This window comes from Lepisosteus oculatus, chromosome 14, assembly GCF_040954835.1.
Source record: "Lepisosteus oculatus isolate fLepOcu1 chromosome 14, fLepOcu1.hap2, whole genome shotgun sequence".
Classification (NCBI taxonomy): domain Eukaryota; kingdom Metazoa; phylum Chordata; class Actinopteri; order Semionotiformes; family Lepisosteidae; genus Lepisosteus; species Lepisosteus oculatus.
The window spans coordinates 26,821,958-26,842,001 of record NC_090709.1 but is presented as its reverse complement, the minus strand read 5'-3'; the positions used below and the strand labels follow the sequence as shown (position 1 = coordinate 26,842,001).

At 40.4% G+C, this 20,044-nt stretch overlaps 5 non-coding genes across 5 annotated transcripts; 1 reads left to right on the top strand and 4 right to left on the bottom strand.

Annotated features, from left to right (window-relative positions):
• Window positions 1-9,602: 9,602 nt before the first annotated feature.
• On the top strand, window positions 9,603-9,713 carry trnal-caa (transfer RNA leucine (anticodon CAA)). Its single transcript has 2 exons — window positions 9,603-9,640; window positions 9,668-9,713. It is a non-coding gene; the product is annotated as a tRNA-Leu (tRNA).
• Window positions 9,714-14,094: 4,381 nt separating this feature from the next.
• On the bottom strand, window positions 14,095-14,168 carry trnat-agu (transfer RNA threonine (anticodon AGU)). Its single transcript has one exon. It is a non-coding gene; the product is annotated as a tRNA-Thr (tRNA).
• Window positions 14,169-16,105: 1,937 nt separating this feature from the next.
• Window positions 16,106-16,177, bottom strand: trnat-cgu (transfer RNA threonine (anticodon CGU)). Its single transcript has one exon. It is a non-coding gene; the product is annotated as a tRNA-Thr (tRNA).
• Window positions 16,178-17,900: 1,723 nt separating this feature from the next.
• Window positions 17,901-17,994, bottom strand: trnai-uau (transfer RNA isoleucine (anticodon UAU)). The gene is made up of 2 exons: window positions 17,957-17,994; window positions 17,901-17,936 (listed from the first exon to the last, which is right to left on the bottom strand). It is a non-coding gene; the product is annotated as a tRNA-Ile (tRNA).
• A 1,732-nt stretch (window positions 17,995-19,726) lies between these two features.
• Window positions 19,727-19,798, bottom strand: trnaa-cgc (transfer RNA alanine (anticodon CGC)). The gene has a single exon. It is a non-coding gene; the product is annotated as a tRNA-Ala (tRNA).
• Between the last annotated feature and the right edge of the window lie 246 nt (window positions 19,799-20,044).

The following is a 20,044-nucleotide window of genomic DNA, read 5'->3' as shown; positions in this document are numbered from 1 at the left end:
TGGCAACAATACGCTTCTGCAATACAGTAAATGGTAGACTCTGCTTTCAAATTAGCTGCACCAGGCATTCGGATACAGAAAAACACAGGGATTTAAAATTCAGGAATATGAATGGCCAATTGCTTACAGCTAGGGTTTTTACGTTTTCTTATTTAGCGATTTGTGTATCAATCTTTTAATAATTCATTTTCTGACAACTATTCCAAAGGGGCACCCTGTCAGCTCCTAATACTTTTTAAAAGTCTGCCTGCATGTTTGATTATTGTCGTTTTATTTAGAAAAAGTTCAATATTGATCGTAACTAAAGAAAATTAGGATCACGAATAAAAAAGGGGCTGAAGATGCGAGTCGGTCTTGAATCAGAGCTGAGCGACACGGGCTTCTGTTCTGATATGATTGTACAAGAAGCAGGAGGAATCGCTTCACTCCTATGGAGCATGAGCTGAATCAGGAGGGAGACATTTCGTATGCTCGTGCATATGTTAACGCATGACCTACATCGTAAAACTAAATTAAAAACTAACATTAAGCTGTCAAAGACATTCATTTACATACAAACAAGAGACAGACATAGTAATGATTCTACATTAACGTGTCCTACATAGTAATGTATCGCAGAATTCCGACTAAGTAACTCAGAATTGCTACCTAAAAACTCAGAATTATGACTTTATCTCTCACATTAGCCCATATTTCATTGTCTGTCCTTTTGTTATTGTAACGATTCGGGTTCTATCTAGCAAGACCTGGGTTCGAGCCAATACAGTGAGGCACGAAGTAGGGTGGGAGCGGCAAGGGCACAAGCCCTAGAACCCGAATCCGTTACAATAACAAAAGGACAGACAATGAAATATGGGCTATTTCGAAGTCGCAAATGTGAGAGATAAAGTTAAAATTCTGAGTTTTCAGGTCGCAATTCTATGATTCTAAGTCACAATTCTGAGATACCATAGTGCGTTTTTTTTTTACTCCCTGGCGGAAACGGGCTTCCGTAGGTTCTCAGTGCTGCGAAGCAAAAGCAATCTCTGGAAAATCAGACAAATTATTATCAGATCATGTCAAAAGCTGATCAGTATTTCTTTACTGGAAAACAAAGAAATGCTTGTATTACACATTTTAATATGACATGCAATTACACATGAAAAATAGTTAAATTATTTTCATTGCGGTACATGTTGATAGAACAGCCCCCTCGATAAAGGAAAGTGTGGACGGAGTGTCGCATGTTCCGTACTCTGTCTGACAGCGAGTTTAACACACTGTCCTTGGAAATTAGAAACGAATTGAACAATAAATTAATCTGAGCAAATTTTACACGTGTGGGTGATTTAATTCTGTCGAAATTGCGTGGAACTCCTCCGCTGAGGTCAGATACACACGGGAAAGTGTTCAGGCGGCTTCACGGAGTCCCGCCTCAGACTGGAAGCAGGTTCTAATTAGACCCTGAGAACAATCCGAGTCTCTGTGTGTAATTGATTGTGTTGATTGAGCGGTAGTGTGACCAGGTGTGTGGTAGCAGGTTCTGCCAGTATAAAAACCTAGTCACCGCATTCACACTTCATGCTTTCTTGCTTCAACACAGACCTTCCCTCTTGCAGCATGAAGTGACTGAGCTGTACATGCACTGTGTCATGGCTGTGTCATGGCTGTGGCTCCTGCTAAAGCAACACCAGGGACCAAGTCCTGCACCTACAACAGGGAGGCTAAGAGGTACTTCTGCAAGGAGCCTGCTGAGGGTGCTCTGGGACATACTAGGTGGAGGCCTCACCTGTCCTCCTCTCCTCCAGGTGGGAGGAGCTGTATGGTGACCATGAGGTCTGTGCCTGCTGTGAGTCCAGGTGTGCTGGCAGTCGGAATGAAGGTGGGTCTGGTTCTCTATCCCTTGTGGATGCATCTCTGCCCAAGAGACAACCATGCTTGGACAACTGAGGAATGATCCCATGCTGGACAAAGGGACTGTTTAGATGAGTAGACTGTGGGTCTCTGGGTATAGCAGATCCCTCACTCCTGGGTGTTACTTGTCCACAGGTACCAGGAGCCTGGTGACCAGTAGTCGGGTGGCTGTGGCACCAGTAGAAGCTCCTCTGGATGTGGGAGCTGACTGGACTGAGGATGAGGAAGGAGACCCTCAGAGCTCCAGTGAAGATGCTGAGAGCACCAGTGAGGATGTGGAGGGAACAGAGGACTTTGGAGATGTTGGCCAGTGGACAGGTAGGGTCTGGCAGGAGGAGCTCCTGTAGGGGTGGGTGTCCTGCAGTTCAGCTGGATTGTTCTCCTTCTTCCTCCCCAGGTGCCTGAATGAAGGCTCCAGCCTGGCCCTTGTGACTCTCCTGCCTCCACTCGCCTTGTAATGGCAACATTTCAATAAAGCTGTGAAAGACCCTTCTGCCTGCCCTTGTTTCTTTATGGTTTATAGGTTTGAATGGGGTGGAGGAGTTCAAGGGAAGTGAGACTCATTAATCAATGGAAGTATTTGTGGGGGTTCCCCTTTCAAGAATGCTTCTCATATTGCTGCCAATGAGGACTGAAAATGGCTGGAGTAATAAAGCATTGTACTGGGGGAAGATGGCCACACTATTCCTTGGGCAGGGCTTTGTGACTTTTTTTTTTTTTTACTGTGGGAGAGACGGAGGTGTTCAATATACTGGAAATCCTCCCGTTTCCAAGAGGGGTAGTGCTTATGGAGTGTGAGTTGCTACTGTTGTGCCCAGTAAGAGTGAGATCTGGTGTCACATTCTAGGCTGCACAAACTGACTAAAAGAAACACAAGGAAGGAATTGTCAACAGGGGCTTGGTGTAAAGTAGGCCTTCCCTTCCTTAGCAGAAGAACAATACTGGTGCACAAACATCAGTGAATAATGGTACAGTTAGAATCTTGGAGGTCTTGTCTTATGGGTGTTGGTTTCGCAGTATTGGACAGTCACGGGAAGTATTAGGATTGAGACTGGAGATCCCAGTACTTGACTGGGAAGACAGGTGTTCACAACCACCTCTACCAGCAATACAGACTGTGTAGAGTGAGACTGAACGCTTACTACACAAAGCCTCTCCCCTGTTTCAGTGTCCCATGTCATGAATTTCAAGTGAATCCTAGTCTCCCTTTGTGACTACCTATAATTTGCACAAATCCTGCTGGCCCACTAACACTGTCAATTTTTAGCCCTACTGCACTGCCCTATTAAAGCTTCAAGGATTTAGGATAAACTATTTTATGTGATGGTTCCAAAGGTGGCTTCTCAAAGCACTTGACAGAATTACAATAAGAATACACAGGATAAAACAATTCCAATAGACAGAGGAGACCATGGATGGTGGTACTAAGGAAAGTAGGAGCAGAGGGGTAAAGAATGGAACCAGTTCAGTAAAGGCTCTTCTACAGAAGAAGGTGTTGAGTCTGAATTTGAAGGAGTTTAGGGAAGGTGACTCTGGTATCCTTGGGGAGAGAGTTCCAGAGCTTGGGGGCATAACAGCAGAATGCCCTGTCACCCATACAGTGTAGACTGGCTTGGGGGACAGGAGACCAGAATTAGAAGAGTGAAGGTTATGAAGTGTGGAGTAGGGTGATAATAGATTAAACTGCAACTGAAATGTGAAGGCAAGTTCTACAGTTTATGCAAGAAAGGGTAATGTTAGGCTTTTATGGGACGGGGGTAATGGCAGCACTTTTGAGGACCGTTGGTACAACAGCAGTGCTCAAGGATTCATTTCCAAATTTTGAGGACAATGGGTTATATACCCATCGTTCTTACCAAAGGCTCAGAGACCTTTCCACCACTTATTTATACAGGTTTGGTTTATTTGGGTTTTATCAGTTAAACATTTAATATTGTATGTCAGTTTGTTGATGCCTGTATATCACAGTGATCTGCACACACACCTTTGACTGAATATGGGCTGCCAAACCTCTCCACCAAACTTATGTATCACGGTAGGTACACAAGAAGTTTATTTGTAATAACAGGGTTGTTGGTGCCAGTAGTCAGATTGGGTCAATTGCAAGGTAAGAACAGCATCGCATTAACTGGAGATGATCCAGAGATTAGCATGCAGCTCTGTACGCCAGATTAATACCGATTTGCAACTCACTCGTCTGCTGACTTTAGTCCCCTGCTCAGTAATCACAATGTTCCCAATTGCAATGAGCCCAAGGAAACAGCTGCTGCTCTCTAGAGGACACTACAGGACAGGACTAAGTACAATTCCTGCAATAGACTAAGCAGTTTAGTGCCAAACTGATGGAACACTGAATCCTATGGGACAGTTCCGAATGTAGTAGCATCTAAATACTGAAATAATATCATAAACACCTCGTGATCTTAGGAATCTGTCGCTGTTAAAAAGTATTATAATAATAAGCTAAAATTGTACTGCAGCCACAACACAGTGGACTTGCAGCTCCTGTCCTGATCATACAGAAAGATGTCATCACTATAACACCTGTTAACAAACATAGCGCCTGCAGTCTGTGAAAGAGAGCTCTGAGGTAAATATTCCTTGCAGGGAAGTGAACTGAAAAACAGGCAAATACATCACTCAGATGAAGAGCAACGACTGTCGCTAAAGAAAGTGAGCGAGGGTACACCTACTGTATAGTAGTTCATCCACAGAAATTCAAACATAAATTTGTGACGCACCAGAGTACCACAAAGCTAGAAGCGTGCCTTCAACTGGAGTATTGTAGCACGACTATTTATAAGTAATATTAACTTATTCCAGTCGTTCATTTGGTTTAAGAATACGAATCGATGCCTTCGAATAGACCTTTAACAGTCCTTTGATGTAGAATTAAGAAAATGGGGAATTATTTGATCCCATTCTCAATCCAGTAGTTTATGGACAGGCGCTCTCAGCGGACTGTGTGCAGGAGTGATGGGTGATGTGGAATTCTATGGGCTCAGTGGGACTCTGGGAGTCAACTTAGGGCTCTGCTGTAGATTCCTGTAGAACCGGTGTGAAATGATAATGTATTGTTGGCTGGTATTGTTAATGTAAAGTTTACTGGTACGTTTCCTCCAAAACATATTTTCTTTCTTCCTTTTTTCAGCATGGAATAAACCTATTACTTGTTCCTTTGCAGCCTACGCATGCTGACGCAGCTACCCACCTGAACTACAAATTGTATGTTGGCCATTCTGTTACACTATATTGATGAATCGTACAAGATCATAGGATCTATAAGCCTGAAGACTTGTCTTGTACAGTGACCTGATAAAAATCAAATTAATTACACTAATTTTTATGGAATCCCATTTCCTGTAGTGAGGCTTCCATAGTACACGGATGGAATAGTGGACGGTGGGCTTTTAATTTTTTTTTTATTTAAACAACAGAAATACAAAAACGAAGACAATATGAAATAAGATACATAAATAGACACTTCACATCCAGGAGAATTCACAATTATAAAAGCTGAAACTTTTTAAATATTTCCATTGTATGTTCTTTTTTACTTTAAAAAAAAACTCTTCTTTAGCTCAGCTGGCAAGGCCTGGGTTCGAGCCAATGCAGTGAGGCACGAACTAGGGTGGGAGCGGTGAGGGCACAAGCCCTGGAACCCGAATCCGTTACAATAACAAAAGGACAGACAATGAAATATGGGTTATTTCGAAGTCCCAAATGTGATATATAAAGTCGGAAAGTTCTGAGTTTTTAAGTCGCAATTCTCGGTTACTTAGTCGGAATTCTGAGATACCATAGCGCGTTTTTATTTTTACTCCCTGGCGGAAATGGGCTTCCATAGAAATGGTCAGATTCAGAGCCATTGCAGTTCGTGCTAATTAGAACAACGCCAGTACTGAACCCTCAGCACCGTACTGACTACTGAGCACAAGTTCAGCTGCTCACCAGCTTTGTTACGCACAGTTTTGCATTGCTATTGAGCTCAGAGCAGGAGCTGATCTTCAGACAGTACCGTGTTAAAAAAGCAACATGAGCCAGGCAGGAGTCAAACCTACAATCTTCTGTTTCGAAGTCAGATGCGTTATACATTACGTCACTGGCCCTAATCTTACGGTGCTCAACTGCACCATAGTGACCTCAGCGCCACTACTAGTAATACATCGCCCCCGGCCAAAATTGCTTAGTAAAAAAAAACGTTTTCTATAATGTCTGTTTAAAAATATTATATCTTTAAAAAAGACAAAGGGTTTGTGTGTCACGCTAAAGTTTCGATTCATTTCGAATGCAAAGAAAAAACATCTTCCAAGAAATCATAAATTTGTCTCATCCTCCATACTATAATTCTCTCTTGTAGTAGTAAAGCATTTTGAGTCAAACCGAACAATATATTAAAGGAACAAGTAATAGGTTTATTCCATGCTGAAAAGAGAAGAGAGAAAACACAACGTTTCAGCTGTGAAACCTTCTTCAGGTTTGTTTTCTCTCTTCTCTTTTCAGCATGGAATAAACCTACAATTTTACTTGTTCCTTTGCAGATACGCATGCTGACTTAGCTACCCACCTGAATATATTAAACGTTTCATCTATACGATTAACATAATGTTCTCCTGAATAACTACAGTAAATGACAAAACCTTAGAGCCACAGAGAAAAACAAATTGCATTTAAAGTAATTTTAAAGGCTTGAGATAACATTGCACTATTAATGCAAATGTCTGTCTTCTTTGTGGCGCTTACTTTTTGTTGCTTTAGCAAATTTCATGCAGTTTATTTCTGACACAAGACATAACAAGCTTGTGTATTTATGACAAAAAAGCAGGGCAACAATTTATATCGGCCTTGAAATTGAAATTGTTAAAAAGTGAGTTAAATGCAGATATAGTAAATATATTTTCTCATATAATGGTGTGTTTTTCTGTCTAAAAATCCTTCATGAATGGTTTAACAGACACCTTGCATAATTAAAAATTATATATTTACGAATTTTAACTTTTTATACAGTAAAGTTTTGTTGTGAACATGAGCCCTGTTTATCAATGTCACCAACACAGTTCTGGATTTTATTCTGCCTTCCTACGCACATATGAATTTTCTTTCACACAACAGCTCGCATGTATGGTAGCGTATTAGCGCCAGGGATACAAAGAATGATGTTGGCTTTTAAATGAGAAACCATTTGCGTTTATACAAAATCACAATGCATTGTCCCAGACATTGGGACATCCTCTGTTTAAACACCTGTCGTTTTCCCGAATATCGGCTCCTGTGCTTCGGTCCATTTGAGAGAGAAGACACTGAAAAAGTCTTGTGAAAGTGAATTTTGCACCTGCGCCAGTGCTGTAGTGGTATCATACAGACACCCATACAAATCCATCACACGTTGGAAGCTCTTGAAGGCAACGTTAAATATTGCTCTGTCCGTTGGTGGATTAGGTATGCATGCTACATTTCAAAGTAAAATGCAATGTAAAAAGATCAAATTTGATTCAAAATTGATTAATGTAAAAACCGATAAAGCTCATGTTTTTTATCTAGTTTTATCTATATCTAGTTTTTCAAAGGTCTTAAAAAAATGTTTATCGCGATTGTGAAAGTTAGAGAAGGTGTACCAGCGCGTGCCTTTATATCGCCAGCTTCAGTCTCGCCTGTAGCTGCGAGAAGGTTAAAAGCGCGCAAGTGATCTGTCTTTCGTCCAAATAATTGCTGGAGCAGCAGGACGTAGAGCACCATCCAGCAGCTGTAGACGATGTTCGAGGAAGAGCTAATTCTGTTTTCAGCACAGGGAGCAAGAATGAGCTCAGTCCGGCTCCCAGCAGAATCCATTCTGGTTTGGTTGCTGTCAGACTGTGCATCTGAAGCTTTTTGGATCGCAACGTGAAAAAAAAAGAACAAAAACCAATTGCTCACATCGTGTTACTTCTACCAGAGGAAGGGAAGATATCACTTAAAAAAATCAGCACTTAATATTTGGATCCGGGGCCTCATACTAATTATTTAACTATCAGATTGTGTTTCTGCAACATTTCGTGCACAGTATGCCGTATTCAACAATAAAACAACAGTCACAACGAGGCCTTTACGCCCAGTCTGGGGTATTTTCCCCTTTTATATTTTTGCCACTTTATATCGAACCTGTTATACTCCCAGAAGTGCGCAGTAGCTTCTACTTAATAAAAATATACAATTCACCGCTGGTATAAACAGATGTGTGCCATGTCTGCTTTTGTAAGCATTTGTTTCAAAAATAAGTTCACAATATGTTAAAAACACAAAAAGCACAAACTTAATAATACAACGATACAAAATCAAAACCAAATCATAAAGCCAATTAAGTACCTATCCTTTGAAAACAGAAAACACCTTTATATCTACAATAAAAAAGTGATATTTGTATCTACTTTTGAATTACTGTACAAAGCAGACAGTATTCCCTGAATTCAAAGATCAGATCTTGCCCAAAACAAGACAATCAGACGTGAGCTGAATTCAGAACAAGAGCCTCTGCTTCGTCTTTTATTGAGCTTGTGATCAAAGTCTGAGTGAAAAAAGACCAGCTATTTTAACTGTTTGAATGAAATACACAAAGGGCACCTTCCTTCGAACCGGTGTCAAACCAGCAACCTAAGCATTCCCTCTTGTTTCCACTACAGTCCTCCGCTCTACCAACTGAGCTACCAACAGATGTCAGGAGATGCTCTCTGGCACATACTGTCCAATGTAGTGAAATGTTCCGGAGGATTTAAATCCCAGATCGACATCGTTTCCAACTCGTTTCCTTAGTCTTGTTTACCTTGAATTTAAGCCACAAACCAGGATTCTACTGTATAAACTTCCGGAGATATTACAAAATGTTTGATGGAGCATCAATCATTCCAGGCGGAAATTGACTCCTTTTCTTTCTCGAGGGATCATATTAAACATTTCATTTGGATCGAGAAGAGGATCACCATGAGACACAAAACAAACAGTTTCATTCTGTCTTTATTAGAATCTGTATCACAGCTTATGAATGTAAAGCCTTTAGTATGCGAGAGTGAGAGTTCAGTTATGCCAGGGAGTGTGAGAAAAGAGAACTGAAATTTAGTAAATTAATATTTAAATAGAGCGTAAATCTTCAAAGTGTCACTGCAAAATTATTACAGGGGTCTACCAGCTGCCGGACGTACTTGTTTTGGGACTATTTCCAATAAGTACCGCATTAGTAGTTGTGTGTCCTTACTGGTATCTTTTAAACATTCGGTTATATACAAACGGGACAGAGACACAGTGATAATCTGATTTTAACATGTCCTGCATTTTAACTTACTGAACAGATAAATTGAAATGTTCTGATTCAGAGCCCCTGCAGTTCGTGCTAATTAGAACCACAACAATACTCCTGAGTCCTGAGCACCACACTGAGCAAAGGTTCAGCTGAACTCTGACTTTGTTCAGCACGACTTGTTGTTGCAGTTGAGCTCAGAGCTGGAGATGATCTCCATATTCTACCACACTAACTAGTCCTAAACGTAGTACACAGTACACACTTTTTTAAAACAATTTAAAATATTACACAAAGGCTGTAAAGCACACTCTAAATCGATCCGAATATTTGATTTCCGCGATCCGTTTAGGCAACATTAGGCAACGTGGCGCTTCTCCAGCAAAGCATTTCTCAGTTTTGTGAACTACTGGTGCTTTTATCACACCATCTGACGTACCTCGTCAGGATGGCCGAGTGGTCTAAGGCGCCAGACTCAAGAACTCCTGTCTTTCCATTGCTTGTGTGTTCTGGTCTCTGCATAGAGGCGTGGGTTCAAATCCCACTCCTGACAGCTTTTCCCTCTCTTGCATTTTTCCTGTCTTCTTGTGCTCGCTGACAACGACAGAAAGAGGAAAACGGAGAAACCGGCTTGCGGGCACATGATGGGCAGGGAAATGCTTCGTGAACACTTCAATGTGATTAGCAGAAAGTCAAATAGGCTTCGATTTCTCCCTTAAGAACTGTTTGGGGTGCCTGTAATCGAGTAAAGATTTACGGTCAAGAAGAAGATGTATTAAAACATATTGTTTTCCTTGCGGTTTCCCCTGTATTTCATTAAATGTGGCATTGTGAAATCAGCCTGTAGCCCTACGGAATGCAGCCACTCTCCCGGTGACAGCGGCAGGAGCCGAGAGGATTAAATCAGAGCTCGAACAGAGAGTTTAAAAAATATGGGCAACTAGAACATAGATCATAGAACATTTTTATTAAACTTTCCTATCTGCTCGGCCTTACTGAAGTATTTTAACTGCATTTTTGCTTCTATTTATATACTTTACAGTAGATAGTGTTTAGTAAGAGAAGAGAGATACAAGCGCTAAACCCCCACAATAACCAAACCTTAACTAAAGCAGGAAGATCAGTTTCTGCTCGAGACAGCCGTTTTCTGAACTGTAAACCTTCAACACTGGCTGGAGACGCTGTGTCCGGACTCCGGGGGGTTGTATAAGAAAAGACTCGGAGAGCTGCAGGCGCGGCTCATTGCTCTGCGCTCCCCGTGCGGAATGCGCGTGTCCTCCCTCCTTCATTACCTTCATACACTCCTCTCAAACCATATCAAACTCCTGGAATATTTCGGTGAACAGATACTGGGTCTTTCTTTCCGAGATCATAGGCAGAAACAATAAACACGGTGAAAACAGGAAGGTATTCTGATCGTATAGAGAAATGCGCAAAAATACATTTCCTAAAATCCAATAAAATCTAGTTACATTCTGATGCTATTTTGATGTATCTGAATAGTTTTGGCACAGTTGTTACAGCAAAGAGACAAATAAACTTTTTTAAATTTCATTCGAGCTGTAGTTTAGAAAATGTTTTTTCAATTCTCTAAATAATACAAACACAAACACCCGTTGTAAGCGACTGACCATTGATATTCTTGAATTATAAGCCCGTACACACGCTGGCAGGCAGTTCAGCGAATATGATGCCCCTGCAGGGGCCGAATATTAGACAGACGTATACATACAGTCATCGTGTGGAGTTTATTCCTCCTCTACCGCAGTCTTTGCCTCTTGTCACATTTGCGCTTAATAGTCGATTTTTTGTATAGAACACCGAATATCTTGAGGAAGCCTGTCAAGCGAAGATTGATGGATTATTGAGGTGCAAACACTGGTTCAAAATCAACACCCTCTGCTATTGCCGTTGTTTCTTTGATAATTTCTTCAAATTCCTCATCTGACCTTCAATATCGAGGGATATTGAGTATAATACCATACAAATTGTAACTTTCTTTTGATTGCCAGTTTTATTAAAATGCCATCCCCTTTTACAGTTATTTTAGATGTTCGGCAAGGCGTAATATCCCCCCTCTCACCCTCAGCTAAAATATTTTAAAAGTACAACAACATTACATTATATTGAACAGCGTTTATGTTAACATTTATATTCAAATTAAGGTAAATATACGAAAATATTAAAATAGAACTCCGGCGATCTGTTGTTTTTGCTTGACAAGTTCTCGAACAATTTTGCAATGTTTTTTAAATTACTTTAGCTGAAGATGCAACGGGAGCATAAGTGAATTCTCCCTCACTCACTGGAACATATAATTCTATGGGTGAATACTAACTGTTTGCAAGTTGCCAATGTCGGTAATTATTGGAAATTCCCGGTAATGTTGACTCTGGTACTCAATTGTTTACTACTGCAAATATCAAAATAGTTCAGGTTTTGCGGAACAATTAAATTTTTGCGGTGATGATGTTTACTATAGGAAGAAGTGCGTCCCTGGGTGGGATCAAAAAACCCACCTGGGGATTAATAGCCGAAAACGCTAACCGATTGCACCACAGAAATGCTTATACCTTACGCTTTTTTTCATTTACATACTTTTGGTGAACAAAAAAATTCGCTCGCATTTCATCTTTCGCAAGCTGTATGATTAAAAAAAAAAACAAGTTGTTCTGCAAAGGAAATGAATAAACGCATTAAACCAAATCAAGAACTCTTTGAGTGTCCCAAATTACATGTTCTGTAAAACAAGACAGGAAAAAAAAAGGTACCGCTGGAAATCGGATCCAGGATTTCCTCTTTATGAAACAAGTCTTTTAACCAGCTTTACCACAGCACTGGCAGAATACTATTCTTATACAGGTGGGTACCCACCCTCAAACCTTTGTTCTCTCGCTACTGTTACAGGAGGCGTTGTAGGACTTTTTTAGTTCAGAAAAAGCTATCAATTCATCTTACATTTCTACTCCATCAATATTAGCAATGCTATCTTTACTAAGCTCTAAATATAGCTCTAAATAAATGCAAATTTTAAAATACATTTTAAAATAAATGCTATTCCATATGTTGTAACTTTGTGGTATTTAGAAATTTTAGGATGCAAGGGAAAGTATTACTGTATACAACTGTGAAAGAGGCTTGTATTTTAATACAATTTTCGATCAAAAGAAAACCAAAGTCCCTATGATATTACCGTCAATATCTCTTGATATCAACGTTCAGTTGAAAGATTTGAAGAAACTCTCAAACAAGCAACTGCAGTAGCAGAGAGTTTTGATTTAAACCGATGCTTGCAGCTAAATACTCCATTCATCCTTGAAAGAAGCAAAGACAGGGATATTTTGAGTGTCTCCATGATCCTCTTCTCAATCCAAAAGAAAGGTTTTATATGATCCTGATCCCACTAGAAAACGGGCCAATTTCAGCCTGCACTGATGTCCCTTCAAACGTTTTATAAGAACTCTGGACGTTTATACAGTGGAAGCCTGGTCCATTTCTTCTTCTGAACGAGACTATGGGAGTGAGTATTTTGACGTCGAACTGGGATATAAATAGAGGAACACTACACTACATTGGGCTACACGTGTGAAAAAGCGTTTACTTTCCGACCTCTCGATAGCTCAATTGCTAGATCTTAAGACTATAGACAAAAACAGTGGGCATTTCTTATGTCCCTGGTTTGAATCCAGCTCGAAGGATGGTGTTTTCTTGTTCCTTAATCAAAAAGTGAAAATTGCGAATTTGTCTTTCACTTTGACGTTCACCCGAAAGCTCAGTATATAAAGAAGTAAAGGCTCCTGTTCTGGATCCTAATCCTAATCCTCACGTCTGATTGTTTTGCTTAGACCTTTAAAATGTACACTGTGGACTGTTTGCTCTTCCTAACACAATTAAAAAGCCGCCGACAAACTTATCGATCGGGAGTTTAGTTCAGTGATAGCGCGCACTTAAGACGCTCCGTTTTCTATCGCCGGCATCTCTGTATTCTTTTTAAACGCGATATTTTTTATTCTTCGTGTGTGAATTTCAGGGAGACTCATAAACCCTTTGTCTGTTTTAAAGATACATTATTTTAAACCAGGCATAATGAAAGACGTAGTAACTAGACACACATACAAGACACATGAATAGTAGCGGCTTTGAATGCAATACAAACGCCAATGGCGCAATGGATAACGTGTCTGATTACGGATCAGAAGACTTTAGGTTTGTACTCCTTCCTGGTTCGTGAAGAAGCTTTTAAACCTCACTACTCAACACTGACATCGTAGGGTGTGCGGTCCTACACAACCTTACTATCGACTGGATGAGTCTTCTGTTCAATCTCCGATTCTTTCCGCACATTCCTGCTATTTCACCACCGTTATTGTAGGATAACAGCCACAGACACGAGAAGATATACTATTCCGAACAAATGTCTTAAAAAATCACGTTGAAAAAGGTGACAATACGTTTTTGTTTCTTTAACTTAACCTTACTTTTGCCTGTAAAGTTCACATTATTTTCTGTAGCCGCAAATCCCCAATATTTCTGCTGTCTCCCGAGAAACACAAGCATGGAGTCAAATCATATTAAATAACACAACACATCTATTAATTTAACACCCAGATGTGACAGAACACATGTAAGACTTACACACAGCTTTTAATATGCTCTAGTGAATTTGCAGGTGTCCTGGGGAGGGAAGAGAACTGATATTAAGGAAATACATATTTAAAGGGGATGTAAGTCTTAAATGTGTTTTGTCACATCTGGGTGTTAACTGAATAATTTTTTAGCATTATTTATTGTGTTTTGACTCTATACTTGTGTTTCTCAGGAGAGAGCAGAAATATTGATGTTTACATTTCTATTCACATTCCCGGTGATATTGACTGAGGTAATGCAGAAGCATGTTCTCTATAACAATAAACGGTGCGAGAAGACAGGAAGAAAGGCACCGCTAGGATTTGAACCCAGAATCTCCTGTTTACTAGACAGGCGCTTTAACCAACTAAGCCACGGCGCCGGCAGAATACCCCTCTTTTACTGCGACTTGGACACACCGCTCTGAGACACCTGCGTTCAGTAAGCGCTGAGTCGGCTGGCTGAGCACGTTGCCTCCTTTAGATTCAATAGGATTCAATAGGAGCCCCGACACTAAGAGAAACGTATAGAAATGGGTCTTATCCGGCACTTTTCATGTCCAATGCGCTTGACATCTCCCACGGGCGACAAAGTTCATTTACGACACCTTTCTTTCTTTCTTCTTTCAGCAGGAGTACAATAATGGCAACAAGATGCTTGGAGTTCGGCATTTCATTTAGTCTGCGGAAACATCGTATCGGAATGAACTGCCTGAGATAAAAGAGTAATTGCGGTTTCAGATCGTTTTTACAGAGCATTGCGTTGTTCTGCTCATGCTGACTACACGCTTTAGATATGTCATTTACTGCAAGCGTTGCTTTTCCAGGTTTTTCTGAAATTCCTCGCATTTGAGCCAGCACTAAAACATTTCATTCCCGTCGCTGAATACATCGTGGAAACGGTATTTGCAACGGAATGCTGTCACACATGAAACATTTTCGTTATTCGGTTCTGAAGTTTGAAAATGAAAATAAAACGGGGGTCACCTCATAGGCTTGAAAGAAGTCCAAGCAGCATAAAAACCCACGAATTCTCACAAAGGCTGCACCTTTCTTCTGCTGCTTTTAGAAATCTGCCTTAAACATTTGAATGCATACCTTACTGCTGCTAATCACATTCACGTGTTTACGAAGCTTTTTTCTGTCCGTTATGTTTTTGCTAAGCAGTTTCTCCGTTTTCCTCGTACTGTGATTCTCAGTGAGCACAACAAGACTGAAACAGTGTAAAGGCAGGTAAAAAAGACAGGGTAAAACGCCTGACTGTCAGAAGTGGGATTTAAACCCGTGCCTCTATTTGGAGAGCGAAACACAAAGCTTAAAAGACACAAAGCTGTGAATTTGCTGTTTTAAACCGCTCGACTGTTCTAAAGATATGTGTGCAATCATTGCACCAGTCGCATCCGATTTTCTGTAACTTTAGAACGATTGATACGACTGGACAAACACAATTTGTGGCGTTTAGCATGACATGGAAAACGGTACCGGAGCATTCGGGCCCGGACCACCAGACTCAGAGACAGTTTTTACCCCCGCACTATCAAACTATTAAACTCCCAGCCTCTCTCACTCTCTCCTCACCTCTCACCTAGGATCTGAACCTCACGGTGCCTTCTTTCTTACCAAAAACCCAAACACACATTGAACATTTACCTCTACCATACATGTCAAAAGCTCACTCCCCATCATTTCTATCCCTTTATTTCATTCTTTTGATGCATGTTTTTGCACATAACCTGTTACCTTTTTGTTGTTTTGTACACTGCCTGTTGTTGTTTTTTGCACATTGGCTGTTGTTTCTGTCTGTCTTTTGTTATACAATTGTATTGTTGTTGTGTTTTTTTCTTTGTACTACTTATGTCCGAGAGCTAGCTACAGTAAATAGCATTTCGTTATACCATATACCTGTGTATGAGTATAATGACTATAAACTTGGACTTGAACTTGACAAGTCTTGCAGGCAGTATATTATTTTATCGTTTACTCGTTTAAAAAAACACGGTCTTTTCGTTCCTAAGCCAGATTTTTAGTGCTTTCGAACGTTACTTCCAACCTGGACTGACAGCTCACCCGATCCGTTTGTGATCAGACCATGGAGTGGGGGGCTGTACCAAGTGCACGTTCCTTCCCAATGCTGAGGCGATCATTTGGAAGATGGGTGTGAAGAGAGACAAGCTTTGTCGACTAAAAAACAAAGCAGGATATGCAAGAATACTAATCACTGGCGACAGTTATGTCCTCTTACTATTGAGACCCCTACATTGCGAGTTTTTGACTTTAGTTTTAGACTTTGAAACTAAAGGAAAGCAGTGACAAATGAAACAGGCACGGGTGGGGTTCGAACCCACGCTCGTCGGTTTACGAGACCGACGCCTTACCACTCAGCCACCACGCCTTCGAGTAAATGTGGGAATAATGTTGTTCAAATTATTTTTTTCTGAATCTGGTTTACATCGCCTGGATGCAGCAACAACAATAAAAGGGATACTTGTCCTTAAACTTGGTTGTTCTTCTATTTCTCTAGCATGACTGCGTCCTGCTGCTCGGCTTTTGTTTGTAAACTTTGAGCGAGCGCCCCGTTCAGTGTCACTTTGTCACTGTGGTCAGAAAGCATTCTTGATTCTGCTTGAGCTGCTTCATGAATTCTAGCGATTGTAAGAGCTTTTCTAAAGTCAGCCCTTCCTCCTGCAGCAATTTATAGTCTCTTATGTGCACATTTTTCCACAAGTTGATATCTTAACATGTCAGTTTCCAATACTCCAAAGTCACAAGATTTAGCCAGTTCTCTTAGTGCAGTCAAAAAAGCAACAACAGATTCGTCCTGAGACTAAGTTCTCTGCCTAAATTTATGCCGTTCCAAAACCACATTTCTCCGCGGTGTAAAGTAAGCGTCTAAGGCAGCTACAGTCTGTTCATATGTACCTTTTTCTCCAGGGAGGTTGGCGAAAATCCGCTGCACGGGAACCCCGATACAGTGCAGTAATGTAGCACGCCTCACGGCATCCTGAGCTTCTGTAGATCCACTTACACCCCTTTAATTATGTATTTCCTTAATTTCAGTTCTCTCCACCAGGACACCTGGAAATTCCCAAAAGCATAATACAGCTACTAAAGTACTAATGTTAAAGATAACATTAAACTTTATTATTAAGATATCACGCTTTTATTAATAAAATATGTATTGATAAAATTCCTTGTGAATAATTGTAGTGTCTGGAAAGCAATTTTAGTTAAATATAAAAATAATTTTCAAACAAGTGGTGCATCAGTTCATTACTTAATGACGATATTATTCCACTACACTCAGGACAGTTCCAATGTAATCTATTGTTCCGCTTAGTCTGCTACTTCAGTAACATCTAATGGGCAGCAGCTGTTATTTTAGGTTTGTTGCAATTGAGAACAGGTTCAGTACAGAGCTGCTGAAAAATTTCAGAGGCCAAGTTTGTTTCAACTCACCCGTTGTAGCTACCAATCAGCAACAAGGAGAAACAAAACATCAGTTTTGCCTTTTTTTTAAAAAAAGGGAAACAGAGTAGTAGTTATTGAGGTCATTTCAGGTACAATGTAAGAACTAAAATTAACTAGTCCCATAGTAATGCGTGGGGTCCTATTAACAGAAAAAAAAAATAGTTGTAACCCGAAAACACAACAAACACAAAACGAGAAGTCTTCCGGGAACCTCGGTAAATCCCTGTAGTTGTCTAACAACTATAAAAAAACAACCAAATGCAACAACTTAAAAAGAAAAAGAACATTTAAAAACAAATCTGGGGAACAACAAAAACATAATCTAATGCAAGAGCTTTATCAAGTCCAGTGCTCCTCTCGTCTCAGTAGACCTCTCTCATATATTTGTGTACAGGTCAACTGGAGGTACACAGCTGATGGTACTTTAAGTAGGGAGCTGCGTCAGCATGGGTGGGCTTCAAAGGAAAAAGTATAGGTTTATTCCATGCTGAAAAGAGAAGGAAACACAATGTTTCAGCTGTGGAGCCTTCTTTGATTGTGACTCGAAGTAAACCTTTACCTTTACTTGTTCGTTTGATGTTAATTTATCTCCATCAGATACCTAAGAGTATCTAAACTCGACAGTTGCTTTCAGTAGCTAAAGACACTGCTCCAGGTGAGGCTTGAACTCACAACCTCGGCATGACTCCGCTGTGCACTGCTGTATAAGTACCGCGCGCTGACCGATTGCGCCACTGGAGCTGTGCAAAATGCGCTCCTCATACAGACTGAAGTTGCACAAACAGGGTGAAAACAGTTTCGGTTGTGGATCCATCTCCTCATGGGGAAAAGCAACAGTAAAATATCAAGGAAAATACAAGAAAAGAAACTGAAAGAATTGTGCTAACAGCAAAGGGGGACGGAGGGAGGTGGTCGGACAAGTAAATTAACTTTTTTGTAGCGACATTTTCAAGTCGCCTCCTTTACACGCAATTGCAGCCCCGACACTGAGAGAAGCATGAGAAATGGCTTCAATTACAATGTGAAGCGCAGTACAGGGTCGATGGCTTCACATCTCCCATCAATCAAATAAAATTGCAGTAAAGCGATCTAAATATGACTCTTAAGTACTGGGAAAGATGATTATTTTGAGCGTGCCTCCCAGGGTCTGCTACGAGGCTAAAGTTGGCTTCTTATTCGCGTTTTTCGTTCCACCTTAAATGGTGCTGCTCTGATGTTATATCTCTTCTTGTGCCGAAGAGCAGTCATACCTGACCCGTCTGGAATGACCACTGACAGACTTTATCCAGAAGCGACGGCACCACTCACAGTAGAATGAGTGAGAAATACAGCATGACATGGGGAGGTAAGGGGCTCCCACAATCCATCTTTCCTCACATTACTGATTTTTTTCAATAGCATTTTGACCTTTTTTCACATTCAGATTTTTTTCACATTTAATAAAATCTTTTAATCAACAACATTAAGAAAACAAATGGAACATTTTTTGGAACAATAATTTAAAAAAAACTTTCAATGCCTTGGTTGTATACGTGTGCACACCCTTTATAAAGGGAGTTGCAACAGTGCTGAAATGTAAAGAGCATTTCTGTAGGGAAAACAGCATTTTTTCTGCCTTGATGTTAAGCTTAGAGAGTCTAAACACCTTGCACAGCCTCCCGACAGACTAACAAATATTTTTTGGAGAAATTGGCTCACACACTGGAAGACACTAACGTTTATCTACGTTAGAATATGTGAATAACAGTTTAACAGAAAACGTTTGTAATTGTGATTTTGTTAAAATTCAATAAATCGTCTATCAACAGTAAGAAAGTATAAGAAATTGTTTTATTTCATAAACTATAAGACAATTAAGAGAGTTTATAGGTCATATCCATCACTTATGTTCTTTTAACTCTAGTGTTCAGGATCCAAACCCAGGTGCGGACGGTTGTGTTTCTTGAATCTCTTGTAATCATCAAGAGTCGATGTGTAGTCCTTCAGTACTTTCTCGAGTTGTGCCATGGATATTTTATACGATCAATACTTGTCATCCTCTTTTGCATTTACCTTAAGAAACGGAAAAAGTTCAAAGTGTGTTTATGGCTGTGCTTAACATTTACACGAGAGCAGTACAGGACACGCAGTGAGGAGTTCGTGAAGCTTTCAGTTTAGTGCGGAGTTCAGAAGGAGGATTCGCTCGCTGAATAATCTCTCAGGAAATCCGGGGTGAGATTCAACAGGTGTTTTCTGCAACAGCCAAGACAAGTGTGAAGCAATCTCTGGATTTCCTGAATTTGAACTAAATTATTAGTTCAAATAATTTAAGATTAAACAGAACTAAATGAGGTACATTTAAAACAGCAGCGCAACTCTGCAGCACGTCGAGTGTGCCTGCATTTAATTTTGTAAACTTGTCTCTCTCTGAACACGAGCAAAGAGTTCTAATTCAACAGAAGATTGCGATGTGAGTACTATAACATAAAGCACCTGGAGATGCCAGGGATTGAACCCGGGACCTCATACATGCGAAGCATGCGCTCTACCACTGAGCTACATCCCCAATGAAAAATTTTATGGAACAGACTTAGAGATGTGGAAATGCTCACTGATCACAATTCACCACTCACGAAGAATGCCTGCAGTTTCCCACTTTCGCGTTTCTTCTACTACAGAGTAAATTCATAGGAATGAAGAAATAAGGAAGGAAAAATAATCGCATCGAAGCTTCAAGAGACTGGGCACAAATTAATCTGTTATTTTTGTATCCAGTTACATGGGCGACGGTGGTTGATTCCCAGACGGGGGA